Genomic DNA, 14,961 nt, shown 5'->3' on the forward strand with positions numbered 1-14,961 from the left:
TTTTCTATAAAATAGGTGGTTTAAGCCACATCATCTTCAGATTCAACAGCGCTACTGCTAGGAAACCTTGGACTCTGTGTGAGTCGCTTCAGAAAACTTCAGCTCAATGATTGTTTGGAAGGGTTTTATGTTCCTTTTTAGTTGTTTTATTGTTTAGGGGAGGGAGTGGTAGTATGATATAATTTTGGTATTGTTATTCTGTTTGGGGAACAAGCAAACTTCAACTCACATACTGACTTTTTTAAAGCATACCTCATAAACCAAAGGGATAGTTGTCTTTTGTATCTTCACAGGAGGGACCTCATATCATCCATTTGAATGACTGCTTGCTCGTTATAACAATAAGCACATTTTATTATGCTTCCCTGTAGATTTTTGGAACTGGCATACCTGATCTCTATTCTTCCTTACATGGTACTCTGAAAACTACTAGACAGAGCCTTTAAAGATGTCAGGCCACAAGGGGAGATCATAAATTAGGAGAAACTTCAAGGTTTTCTCTAGTCCAGTCACCCTACAAATTAATAAATTGAAGTCATCAGCATATCTGATCTGATGAGGGCTGAACAGCTAATTAGTAAGGACCTGGGCTAGAATCATAGTAGTCTGACTTGAATCTTGTATCCTCTTGCAGTCTAACGTATTTTCATTTGGAAAGAAATTAGGCATGCTTTTGAAGTAAGTGATATGTAGTAAACCACCAGTAAGATTATCTTACCAGTTGTCTCTTTGTGGAATAATAATAATATCTTTTTTTGACTAATCACTAGATTTCTTTCCTAAGGGGACCTCTATTATAGCAGGTATATTTTCATAGAAGGTATACATCATTCTTTTAGGCTACAGAAGATATAATCACTATGAGGTTCATGTGGGCAAAGCATGATATTTATATCTATAAATAAGTAAACACCTGCATATCCAGAATCCAAATCTGAAATGTAATTAGATTTGCTATATGTTGTCTTTGTGAGAGTCAAAATATAAGAATATAGCATCAAAAATTAATCACCCAAGCCAACTTTTAATATTGTCAGAGGGTCAGTTTAGACTCTGCTGCGTGTCTTGGACTGTTCTCTACATGAACCCTGGCTCTGATGATTGATGTCCCTAATGGGATTTAAGGACCTGTAAGGTCCCAAACTGCCCTCTGAATTATCAAAGAAATCTGCTGTTTAAAAACAGATGTATGCCTGGCCTTGTTCTACCAAAGATTTGAGTTGACAGGTTTGCTTTTTTTAGGATGAGGCATATTTTTCCTGGTTGTTCTATTTAAATTAGGTCATCTCTATAGGATTTGTAGTGAATCAGTTATCCAGGATAACTCCTTGTACAGCCTCTCTGAAAAGGAGCCAACAGGAGCTCTGTGAATGCTACCTAACAGAATTATAGCAGTGTTTGCTGGAAATTGTTCTGTGTGTCATCTCCTGTAGTTATGCACTGTACAGAGTCACCCCTCAAGCACTGAAAAAATGTGAGGAAAACAAAGCCAAAGAATATACATTTAAGTTTTTTTTTTTCATGGTCACTTAATTTTTATTTGCAGTTCAGTTTTAGTTAGGTTATTTTAGAAAAATGTAAAGCCTTTTTGTCCCTCATACATGATTATCAACTTCTCTTTTTATTTTCATCCTCCTTTGTCCTTTATCTCTTCAAGCATACTATTGTTTAACAGTTGCTTTGTATAAGATACGAGCCTTGCATGCCAACTTTGATGTGGCAGAATGAATCATGTAGCCATTGATCTCAGCCTGAACAGAACAGCCATCTTCAAATAGGAAGTTTCTAGCTTCAGGTTGTTTCAGCCCTGCATGCCTTGCCTAGCCTGCCATGTAAAGTCAGTTGCTTCACTCCAAACAGCACTGTATTAATATGCACAACATGACCATTTTCAGTAGAAGGTTATTAGAATGCTAGTTTGTATCCTCTAGTGAATGAAATGATGTGTGATTATGAAGTCATCAGGCATGGACCAGTAAGACTCCAGAGAGCCTGCCCCCTCTGAGGTCCTCGGGGTGCCATTGATTGGTGGCCATGTGTTTGTGCCCGATAGACTGTGAAATGGTGTGTTGCTACACGGCTGTGTTGCACCTGCGCCCCACCGAGGTGATTGATTGGTTTGGTCATGTGGAATGTTCCCATCTGGTCTGCAGTAATGTGGTTTTTTTTTTTTTTTTTTTTTCATCTGTGAATAGCAAGTACTGGCTGGATAGTTACAGCAAACAGTTTCAGAGGCTAAATAATCCTTTTCCTCTAAGAACAAATTGAGATTTGAAGGAGTTTGCTTTTGCTTGCCTTGTTCTTGTGAAGGTGGTCATTCTCCAGGAGGTTCCTACCCCTTCTCTCTAGGATGTTATACTCCTTTCTCTTTTGACCTGTTTTCACCTCACCCTCCTTATGCTAGATTAAAATGCATTTTATATCTTTCTAATTTGTGCAAGTCTAAAGCAAAATCTCTTTTTTGCTGTTTGTTGTTCTGACATGCCACTTGAGATGGTTTGCAATTTTTTAAAAGATGGTTTCTATGATCATAATTGGATTATCAAAGTACTGATGTATTTTAAGCCTTCATTTAACCTCACAAAAGTAGTGGTTTATTTATTGAAAACTACTGATGTTGCAGTTTAAATGTCAAGAAATTATTTATTAGGTTCTTTTTAAAAAAGATTCTATAGTTATATTGGGCGGTCTTGTTTGATATTTCTTAATCTTAGTCCTTTTTCATAATTGATCTATTCATTCCACCTAATGACTAATTACATATCAGAGCACATCATCAGCCACATTCATCATAGTAGAATGTAATAATCAATGACATTTCAACAAAGGAAAAAATAAATATGCAAATAAGGCCTCATTAACATTTGCATGAGTTGTTTGAATAATCACGTTGCTGACAAGGCTGTAATTAACAGAAATTGATGCTGAGTTCAGTATTTGATAGTGTGTTTTCTCAGCGTTTTATTGTTGTCACTGCGGGGGCTGAAATGAAGTTCTGCTCTACTTGTACCTTGACTAGAGTTTGATGTGCTGGGCTGTGCCAGGTACCAAAGGCTTCTGGGAGCCCTCGATTCGTCTGTGACCTACACTTAATGCATATAAAGACACTTTATTTAAATTGCCTTATTTTTTAATGAAGCACTGTTAGATTTTAGCAATTAAGAGACAACTGTAGAAAGAAAACAAACATGAAAATTTAAATCATTCCTTATTTTGCCAGAACTGCTTTAAATGAATCAGATACTGTAAGACTTTTGAGATTTAGGTTTGTTCATACCATGGAAAATTGATGTCATTAAATTTTGTTTTGTTTTGTTTTTATTAAATATGGCCCAGTGGATCACTGTCAAGAGGTTGGAGCTTACTGTAATTGAAAATCACTTGCTTAGGAAAAAAATCTAATTATAAAATGTACAGTTTTTTTTTTAATAACTCTGCTCCCCCACATTCCTCCTCCTTTTCCTGTACTGTTTCCTGTTTTTGTCATGGATATTAACTGAAATGCACTAAACACAATAAAGCTGTTTATGTCAGTTTTTTGGATGACTGCAAGTGCTGATTATAACAAGTTTAAGGAATTTCCTTTGTTGAATGTGTACCCGTGCCATATGGCTCAACATGGAACATTAACTTGACAGGGATAATGGATTGTGGTATATGGAGACAATTTTGCCTGCAGCTTTACTATAACTCATTCTGGTTGGGGATCACAGGTTTATAGTATGGGATGCAGCAAACATCCAGATGGATTTACTTTACATAAAAGAGTTGCATTTCTTTTTATTTCCTCTCTGTAATTGGAAAAAGAACATTTTTTAAAAGAAGCAAAATATAAAGAAGTAAACAAAGAAGGAAAGATTGTTCAGAAAAATGAATTCTGTGCAGTCTCTGTAAAATGCTGTGGAAACTATTTTTGTATATATAGCACATTACTTTAAAATCATGGTTTACATAAGTTTATATTATTTGTTCTTTTTAGAGGAATGTCTAAAATGAATTTTCCTTTCTTAGGATTGGAAAATTATCTATATCAGCTTTATCGTATCCCAGTGTCTCAGGTTTGAAGACCTGAAGGAGCAAGCAGTGTCATCTCAACTAATTTTAGTAATGTAGCTCTCCCTGAGATGAATTGGATTTGTAAGATTTAGGATAGAAAAAAAAAAACATTTTTTAAATGAATCCTGTTTTTTAACTGAAATATAATGCATACAGTAGAGGATAAGATTTGTAGTTTTGTTAAAATAGTAATAAAATTGCTAACTGCAGGCTCCTTGGCTTTGTATGTGTTCTTGTGATACTTACTCTAATCTATCTGGTAAGAATAAGAAAACCAAAAGATACTTTGGCAAAATGAGCAGCGTAACCAAAGGTTAGTTATCTATAGAATGTTTAAATGCATTGTTGTTACGAACTGATGTCTATTTTAACTTAAAGGGGAAAAAATTTTAGAACGTTTTTTCTCGAAATAGTCTTGTCCTAAGAAACTGGTTTGCCTGACTGTTTTCAGTTTCTTTTGAAATCATTTAGATCTTTTTTTAAAATTTAGTCTTCACTCTATTAAAAAGCTTAAAATGTTTAGGTAAAAATGTGAAATTATGTCATTAATTAAATTATGTGAAGTTCTACATTTTTCTGTATAAATCAAATCATTGATCTGTGGTTTTGAGTTAGAATCTCTTTGATACATTAGCTAATGTGCCCTCCCTGAGCATAGGGGGTAAAGAAATGTGTTTCTTGCACCTATTAAACTCTAGCCTTCAAACTACTGACATCTTTAAAAGTATACTTTGAGCATTTGAGACACATACAGAAGTCAGAGACTGAGCTTTTTAACCATCTTTGCTCTCAGAAAACACTAGAAGTTGGAAGAGAGTTAGGCTGGGAGGCAATGAAGAATACCGTACTGTTGTTTTGGTTTTGTTTTTGTTTTTTTGCTTGCTTGCTTGCTTGCGTGCTTGCTCTGGCGAAACATTTTCTCTTTTATGATGTCACTGGTCTATAAGAACCGTAAGGATTTGGACATAGAACAGTAATATCCTCATGGCATAATTAAGTCACATCTTTTAACAGATCAATAAGTATTTCTTATCTCTGCATTCCAAACTATAAAAAATGATTATCAGTTTCTAGTGTATTATCTTCCACTGTTACATACATAGAGAAGAAATATGTCAACTTTCCCTTAAAAAATAGTAAAAAATTCGGAGACATAAAAATAATTTATTGTAGATTTATAGTAAGCTTAGTTTTTATAAATAATGTGATACTTAGCATATGCTTATAAATCAAACACATTTTTCTAATAGTAAAAAATGCTGGGGCACCTGGGGTGGCTCAGTTGGTTGGGCATCTGACTCTTGATTTCTGCTCAGGTCATGATCTCATGAATTGTGGGATCAGCCCCACGTGTGGCTCCCAGGTGGACGGGGAGTCTGCTTCTCTCCCTTCCCTCTGCCCCTCCACATGCTCTCTCTCTCTCTCAAATAAATAAAAAGATCTTTTATAAATTTTGTAGTTTACTACAGATATGTGAATGGATAATGAAACAATGTTCTTTTTTCCACTTTGTTAAAAGTTTGACACTTAGATATGAAAGGCTTTCATTATATTATTTTGCAAAATCTGTAATCAAAGAAAAGGTTTTTTTACAGTTGCAAATCTAAGTTGTGTGTCTTAAAATGCTGTTTCTAAAATTATTAATATTATATGCTTATATATTATATACATATATATAATATATATCATATATATGCTTCTATATAATACAGTAGTACTGCAGCTACTATCTAGATTTAACTTAGAGAATGCAATAATTTTGCAAAAGTTTTTTGTTTATTTTTATATTGACAGAGTTACGGTTCTGAAGTACCTTGCTTTTCTCCAGTGCCACTTACTGTTTATCATGAAGAAGATTTGATTTAAAGATTACCACCACCAACTCTACTTTTTCTTCTCTTTTCAGCAGCCTATCCTTGGTAGTTCTCTCCTTGGTAGCACTTCATCAAAGAGAACAGAGACAGAAAAGAAAAGGAGTTCCAATTTTTCTGTTTTCTTTTTACTTGTTACCATCACTGAATGGCTAAGTATTTCATAAGATTGGACTTTAATGCTTATGTCTAAACATTTCAGCGCTATCAGGGTGGTTGTTTTACATGCTTTTTCTTTTTTAACACTGTTTCTCTGCAATCAGAACTGGTTCTGAGCTCTTAAATCAGATTTTGGAAGAGTCTTAAGCTTGGAATGGGCCTTAACTTAAGGCCTCTTTCATTTACAATATTTATTAGCCAGTCCCGGCTTTCAAAATTCTTTGGGAAGTCTGCTGCCTCCAGTGGAAGTTCAGGCAACTACATCTGCTACCCCAGACAACAAGACCAGCATAAGCAACCATTAGCTACTTCATATCTACACCATACTAAAATAGTAAAACTTTTTGGAAGTTATTCAGGTGTTCTAGAAATTAGTTCTAAGAAAAGGCAGCTGTTTAAGAAATGACTTAACATCAAAGGAATTCCTCAGGATTTGGATAGGAAAGTAGGCAAAAAGAAATGGGATTAAAAGAGGTCTTAAATGCATTTATGGGGGTTAAAAGATAAAAAGAAAAGAACCAAGAATTATTACTATGTGTAAACAAATTATAAGCCATGAACTCAGGTTTTTTAGATTCATATTATTAGTCGATATATTAGATTACTAAGACTTCTGCCATTGTTAAATGATCAAAATTTTAGATTTAGAATATTGTAACTATTTTTTAAATTGAGACATTTTAAGTAAATGAATTTATGTTTATATTAACTAGTAGCTGAAGTTGTTTATCCCTATGTCAGCTGAGAACTTAAATTCATGTCTAGGCTTTTTACAGAATTCCAGTTGTAAAAAGGATCTTTAGAGTTCCTCTGGCTAAGATCATGTTTAGGCTGCCCAAATACATGAAAATTAGTCTGTGACTCTCTCAGTCTTTCTTTTTATCCTCCCCCACCCCCAGTAGCTACCCTCACTGACAGTGTCCTTTTCTTTTGCTTTGTTTCTCTTCCCTTTGATATTTAATTCCCTTTTGCTCTCAAATTTCTTATTCATATGTACCACAAAGAATGATGATTTTTGATAACTTGCTTTATGGCTATTAATTAATTACATACACTCAGTTTCAAAAGCCAAGGCCTAATGTCATATCATATGAATATTTTTTAACATCTTAATAAATATAACTAGATTTCACCTGCCTATTTATACTTGTCCCCTACAGAGTTTAAGGGTATTAGTGGTAATTCTGATAATCAGGGTCAGAAGATAGATTCTCAAATCTAGGAACACTTTAATGACTCTTAGCACTTTTCCCTGGAAAAGTTAATAGTATCACTCATGACATAGTGCTTTGCCTTATGTATCATAGCTAAAGCGCTGGAGAAATTTTCCATGTACCTAGCTGTCATCTTTATTTGCAATCATTAAGAAAAACTTCTATGTTTACATCTTTAAATTAAAACAAGAGGCGCCTGGGTGGCTCAGTCAGTTAAGCATCTGCCTTCTTGCTCAGGTCATGATCCCCCGGGTCCTGGGATCAAGCCCCAGGTAGGGCTCTCTGCTCAGCAGGGAGCTTGTATCTCCCTCTTCCTCTGCCCCTCCCTCTGCCCTCTCTCTCTCTCTCTCAAATAAATAAATAAAATCTTAAGAAAGAAAGAAAGGAAATTCAGACACATGCTACAACATAGATGAACTCTGAGGACATTACGCTATGTATAAGATAGTTACAAAAAGACAAATACTGTATAATTCCACTTATATGAGGTACCTTGTGTGGTAAAATTCATAGAGACAGAAGATAAAATGGTAGTTGCTAGAAGCTGGGGGGAGGGAAGAATGGAGAATTATTTAATGGTTATAAAATTTTAGTTTTGCAAGATGAAAAGAATTCTGGAGATTGGTTGTACAATGGTGTAAATATACTTAACACTACTGACTTGTACACTTAAAATGGTTAAGATGGTAAATACTATGTTGTATGTATTTTACCACAACTTAAAACACAGTTTATTATTGCAACAGGGATAAAACATATAAATGTACATTCAGTCCCCAGTCTTTTGAAGTAGAGACAAGGCCTGCCATTAGTGGATGGGGCAGTTTGATTGGGTTTTAGATTGCCTTTTTTTGCTTAAACCACACCTATCGTTTACCGTCTGAAAATCACAGATTGTGAATTACAAGTATAGGTTAAGCAGGAAAAATTATTTACAAAGTTATAGGAAAACTTACATTTTTTGGAGCATTTGTATACATTCCTTTAGACTTTTATGACACCCCACTTCAATCTTTTATAGTTATCTAGCTACCACATAATTAGATGATGAGTTAGACCAACTTAACACATTCAGTGTAGTTTTGTAGAAATGACTACCTTTCTTTGCATTCATATTTCCTCAGTTTGTAGATTTCATTTAGTTACATAATCACAACAAAACGTACAATTGGTGTAAAACACATTTGGGGTGAATAGAGCTAGCTCTTGGTAAGCATATAACTGAATTGGTGAGAGTAGAAATATTGAGGGTATTAAGAGAACAGCCTCTCAGCCATGAACATTCAGTATGTTTTAGAGACCAGTCATGTTTTCTAGAGGGAATGGAAGGGCATTGGTTTAATCTAGAGAGTTAATTTATCTAGTATATTTCTAATATTTTTCGTTTGCATACTTTTTCATAGGTGAGAACATAGTTAAATGAATCTTGATTTCAAAGTACTTACTATAAATATAAGTTTGAAGGACTGTAGGGTAATTTGTCATGTAGTATATCATGTGTATAATTTTCCCCACTCCTCACCTATTATCAGCTATTTAAACTGTTTATAAACAATTCCATATGGAACATCTTTTATGTGTAAAGTTTGTTCTAACTTGGCTATGTCCTTAGAATAGATTTCTAATAATTAAGAAGTTGCCCAGTCAAAAGGTATGAGTTTTTTGGATGCTTCTCTGATGCAAATAAAACTATTCATTATTTTCTCCCTAAAACCAGGTATTGGGGACAACCCAGTGCTCCATATACGCATTGAGACCTAAGTAGATATGTGTTGAATACACACAACGCTGCTTTCCACTACATCTTAGTTTTTCATGTTTTTTTAAAATAGACACATCCACTCACACACTCTTGTTCATTTCCTCTTTTATAATTGCTTTGGATGGTCTCGTTTGTTTATGCAGTGGTATTTGCTTCTGTCAGTCCCTCTGTGTTCCCGTTCTTTCCAACTTTTACCTTCTGTTTTATGAAATGTTACATAACAGTTCTTGTCTACCCAGCTCTCTCTTTTCTAACTCCTTTTTTGAAATTGAGTTCATCAGCAGTGCTAGGTGCTAAGAAAATAACAGTGAACAGAACTCTCTGGCCCCACCTCCATGGAACTTAAATTCTCAGGTTAAATATATTGTGCCGTGTGTTTGTCTTATTTCACCAACTAGGTTGTACGTAAATATGTTAGGCCCATAAAAGGTATTCATCAAATTGACCATTGTAGATGGACTTAAAGAGAAGATTGTGCCAAGGTTTATGGATACTGATGTAAGGATATTCTTCCACTGATATCACATGCCTGGGTTATGGATTACAGCATTGGAAGGGACCTTAAAAGGTTCATAATCCAACAGCCCATTACTATTTTAATATTTATAGATCGTGCTAAATGCCAGGCATTGTGCTAAGGACTAGGGAAATGGAACAAGATTGATAAAGTCTCTGTATTGATAGAGCTAATGCCTAATAATAAAGCCTGCCATAACTTAGGGTTTGTTGATTACAAAGTACTATGTAATTATAGTAGAAAACATGTATTAAGCATTTCTTTATGACAGACATAAGCTAAACCTTTAGTGTATATCAGTGCATTAAGTTCACACTATAATTCTATGCAACAGACACAACCGTTTTTGTTTTACACATGAGAAAAATGGGCACAGGATTGACAATTTACATTGCAAACCCAGATCTATATGATTCCACAACCTGTGCTTTTAACCAGTATATCCTGACTTCTGACTCCAAGTCCAGTGCTCTCCCTTTTACTTTTTTTGGCTGCCTTTACATCTCCATTGTCAAGGTGTTGTCCAACGTGTGCTTTAAATATATTCACTAATGTAATACTTATTTTCTTCCTAAGGTAGCTCTCTAATCCTTGGATATCTCTGTTAGAAAGATATGTTTTATGGTATATTTAAAAAACAAAATCTCTCTCTCTAGAATTGTCCTATTTTGGCCCCAGATATGTTCTTGGGATCATACCAAACTACATTAGCCCTTCAGATATTTAAATCAAGTTATCACCTTTTCTCCTCCAGAAATTTTTCTCTACTCATATCCCATTATTTCAAATGTCTTTACTGTTTCAGTAAAATAAGCAAAGAAAACTTGAAGGAATCCCATATTGGATGGGAATTGGAGGTATTTGTGTGAACTCATAGTTTTTAAGATATATAGTGATGATTCTGATGCTTGTATTGTAGTTAATTGCACAATACACAATAGGACATACTAAAGTATTGAGGGATGGCAGGGCATCATGTCTGCAAAATGTTCCTTTTACTGTACTTGTACCTTTTTGGTAAGCTTTGGGCTTTTTTTTTCCTCCTGAATTTAAAAGAAAACAGCAAAAGGTTAGCTTGGAACCTGAACGTGGAGATCTTGGAATGTCAGGATTGAAAAATGGATTTTGTGTTCCATGCATTGGGAAACTTTAATCACTCTTGAACAATAGAATGTAATGATGAAAGTGCTCTTGGAATATGAGTTTATCATCAGTCTGTGAATAGATGGGGGCAAAGAGAGACAGAGGCGGGAATGTCATTTGGGAGATAATACCTTGGGTGTTCATCCATAGGAGCTTGAACTGAGAGTGGCGGTGGTTGAGGGTGGAGATAAAGTGATGGGTGTGAGGCACATCCTAGGTTTATCTTTTGGAATTTTTTCACTCTTAAAGTGAGAGAGACAGGAAGTAGATGATAGTATAAAAAGTCTCAAATTCTGGACCAGAATAGTCAATCTTTTTTTTTAAGATTTTATTTATTTATTTGACAGAGATAGAGACAGCCAGCGAGAGAGGGAACACAAGCAGGGGGAGTGGGAGAGGAAGAAGCAGGCTCATAGCGGAGGAGCCTGATGTGGGGCTCGATCCCAGAACGCCGGGATCACGCCCTGAGCCGAAAGCAGACGCTTAACGACTGTGCCACCCAGGCGCCCCAGAATAGTCAGTATTCTTGAACTTATTTGAAAATAATTTGTTGAGACATTACTGCTTTAACATAATGCTTATTCTGTAAATAATAGCACCACTAACTACATAAATTACTGAGAGTTTTTATACTTTTTATGCTTTGCTCTCCTATATTTGTGTTCGCAGGGACTGTTTTGTAGTGATAGTTGGGTAAATAACCTAGCTTCTTCATGCACATGTTAAGTTCTTTACATCCATGAATTCTTTTAAAGATCAAAGTTTGTAAGGAATGTATTATGTACATTTAAAAGATATCTTCCTCCTACATCAAATATAATACAAATTTATTGTAGAAAATCAAAATATAAGTGAGCTAAAAGAAAACATTTCAGTACTATTGCCAAAGATAAATCACTTTTTACTCCTTAGCATTCAAAAATATGGAAACTAAAAATCAAAGATTGATTAACTTGATCCAACATCCTAGCACTAAGTAGTGAAGCACGAATTGGAACCCAAGTCTGTTTGATTCTAAATCCACTATTTGTTCCAATTTGGTTATTTGCCTCAATTGTGTAAGTAAGTATTTGCTAGGTATCTGTGACTGGCTAGGAGGGCATGGTTTTTTATCGACACAGCAAAATGTTATGTATTCTAAAAGCTAGTATGCCAGTCATTTGGAACTTGTCATCTTTTCCCATAAATAGTGTTAGAAGTAATGGGGTAGGTAGGTATTCAAACTGGTCTATAAGAAAGTGATACGTAATGTAGCTGAACTTGCATCCAGAAAGAGGATTGTTGTATAGGCCACGAGCAAAAGGAGTACCTCAAAGAAAGTGCTTTTCCTTTTTTTTTTTTAAATGGGTCAGGCATAAATATATACCAATTTCCTCAGTATAATGTATCTTTGGAATCTTCCCACCTTCATGTCTGCAAAGCCCCTCTCCTTTCAGAGTCCTTTACTCCCAAGTTTCCATAAGCCCTGTGCTACTATGCTGCTTTAGTCTTCAGCTGTAAAGTTCTTCCCTAAAGCGCCCTGTCCAGAGTTATCTCTTTTCTCCAGTGGTTTACTAGATCTTCAACATACTGACTTCAGTTACTATTAGAAGCAAAAGAGTCTAAGGGTGCCAGGCTGGCTCAGTCCGTTAAGGGTCTGCCTTTGGCTCAGGTCATGATCCCAGGGTCATGGGATCAAGTCCCTTGTTAGCCTCCTTGCTTAGTTGGGGGGGGGGGGGAGGGCTGCTGCTTCCTCTCCCCCCGCTCGTGCTCTCTCTCTCACTGTTTTTCTCTATCTCAAATAAATGAATAAAATCTTAAAAAAAAGTGTAATTTAACTCATTCATATTAGTGAACAGTAGTAGCATGGTCCAGTATAAAGAACCTAGGATTTGGAATCAGGACTTGTATCTTAGCAGTCTGCTTAACTAGTTATGTGACCTTGGGTAATTTAGTTGACCTCAGTGATTTCGAGTCACCCCATTTATAAAATGGGAGTAGTAACACTAGCTTATCAGGGCTGTGGTGTCAAAGGAGATAATGTATAGTAAATGTAGGTTGTAGTATATTAAAAATGTATGTACTAGGCATCATTGATAAATGATGGTTTTAAAATTCTCATAACTACTTGCATTTTGAAAAGTTTGTTTCTTGATCACACAAATTAAACTCATAATTGGCAGAGTTCTAGTTGTTACTTTAAAAAAAACAAATCATTACAAAGAGTGGGAAAACAGAGTTGCATTAAGAGTCACTTAGGTAAGCAGGCCAACCTCGCTTGGGTTATATACTCAGAGTTGCCTTCCTAAAGTTGTTTCTGATTCTCTTCCTCCCTTTAATCCACCTGGTCTCTAGTCAGTCAGCCTCTCCTTCCCCAGCCGCTTCCTCTCCCTTCCCCTCCCCCACCTGCCACAGTAGTTAGGGATAGGGCAAGGACTTTGGAGTGATGTCGCTCAGGCTTTAATGATCATAAGAATCATCTGGGGATCTTGCTATACTGCAAATTCTAATTCAGATCATCTGGGATGAGACCTGAGATTCTGATTTTTTGCCAACTTAATAACACTCAAGCCTTTAGTGTGAGCATTATGTTTTGAGTGGAGTTAAAACATGGATGATATTTTTCTGTATGTTTCATTTCTAAAAGTATGTGTAACTTAGAGAATGGCTCAATTTGTCATTATAGATACCTTTTAAAATTTCATATTAATTTCCTCCATTTAGTACAGACTGTTTGCTATCTGAATAAAGCTTAGAACTCACTTGTTATTCCAAGGTGATAATGAAGATAATCAATACTACTCTAAAGTGGTTACAGATGAGAACTACTACCAGAGGAAAATGTAATTGATGGTGGTGAGTTGTATGTCTTTTTTTTTCATTTTTAAAACTTTGCCAACCTCTCTTAATAATAGTAAGTTAAATATGAAATTTAAAATAAAAATTTTAAAATAAAAATAACTACTGAATTTGCCTATTACATATTTCCCCATATTACAGATTACACGTTAAAGTCACTGATATTGAATAGCCAATGTATTTTTATATTTTAATAAATTAGGATTTTTGTCTTAGGAGAACTGCTAGTTATCAAGTCTTGTTTATTTCAATCATACAAAAAAAATCAAATCCATACTATAGAACTTTAAAGAAATTAATATTGGATTCAGTCAAGGCAGAAATACCAAGACACAAGGGGGCACTGTTTTACCATAATCTGATTGAATTTAACAGCTTTTTGTTTACTATGAAATGTCCCAAAATTCTGTGTTCTTTGTAGTTATCATGAAAATTTAAACACTATATGTTTCTCTAAAGCTGTAATACTTAAACCAACTAAGCTTTCCCAGTTCACAAATCAGATGTGCTCTTAGCAAAATTCAGGAACTTTTCATCATATTTGGCATGAGTTTGGGAAGACTGGATGATTTGAAGATTAGAGATTGTGTAACACATTTAGTTGTTAGTGTTTCGGTCTGTGGTAAGGGGGAAGTCACTGTAAAAACAATTCAGTTGCTTTGGAGAAATATAGTGCCTCTGTTCTGCAGAAAAGAGTTGGGATAAAGATTGAACTGTTAAAAGCTGCAGCTGCATTTGCCATCAAATACCAAGTTGGTGCTGATGAATGTTTTGTTTTTATTGTCATGGAAACTTGGAGCCAGAGAATGGATATTCTATTCATCTGGGAAAATAGTAGTTCCTTGCATAAAACATAAGGACCTTCCAAAGCAGTTCCTAAAATAGATATATACTGAATATAATTCAAAAAAGTTGAGGAAGTAAACGTGGAATAAATGCAGTCATTTCTGGATCACTTCTATTCTCAGTACTAAGAATATAACTGTATATTCAGTTATTAAGCTATTTGCCGCTAGAAAGTTGAATTCTACTGAGCATGGTATTTGTTTAACATCAATATTATAGTTACCCAACCCTTAAGGAGCTGTCTTTGTACTTCTTCCTTGATCTTAAGATATTTACTAGGAACTCTAAATTTATATCCTATTAAACAATTGCTTTTGATCCCTGAATTTTTATTTTCATCCATGCTACTTATCTGTTATAATCTTCCATTCCAAACACTTCAAGGCATTCTTTATTGGGGGTAGGGGGGACTTTACCCAAAATAAACTCTTACTGAAACACAGAGATGATTGTATGGTCTGGAGGAAAAAAAAGGAAAATATAAAAATTTTTAAAACATGAAGATTTAAGTAAATCCTTACATATATTTTATAAAGTCATTAATGGAAAGAGATA

At 35.0% G+C, this 14,961-nt stretch overlaps 1 protein-coding gene across 5 annotated transcripts in view; it reads left to right on the top strand.

Moving 5' to 3' along the window:
- TCF12 (transcription factor 12) overlaps positions 1–14,961 on the top strand; it is a 374,787-nt gene that overhangs the window by 232,192 nt on the left and 127,634 nt on the right. The gene's annotated exons all lie outside the window — the stretch shown is intronic.

Source organism: Ursus arctos, unplaced genomic scaffold (genome assembly GCF_023065955.2).
Source record: "Ursus arctos isolate Adak ecotype North America unplaced genomic scaffold, UrsArc2.0 scaffold_36, whole genome shotgun sequence".
NCBI classification, from domain to species: domain Eukaryota; kingdom Metazoa; phylum Chordata; class Mammalia; order Carnivora; family Ursidae; genus Ursus; species Ursus arctos.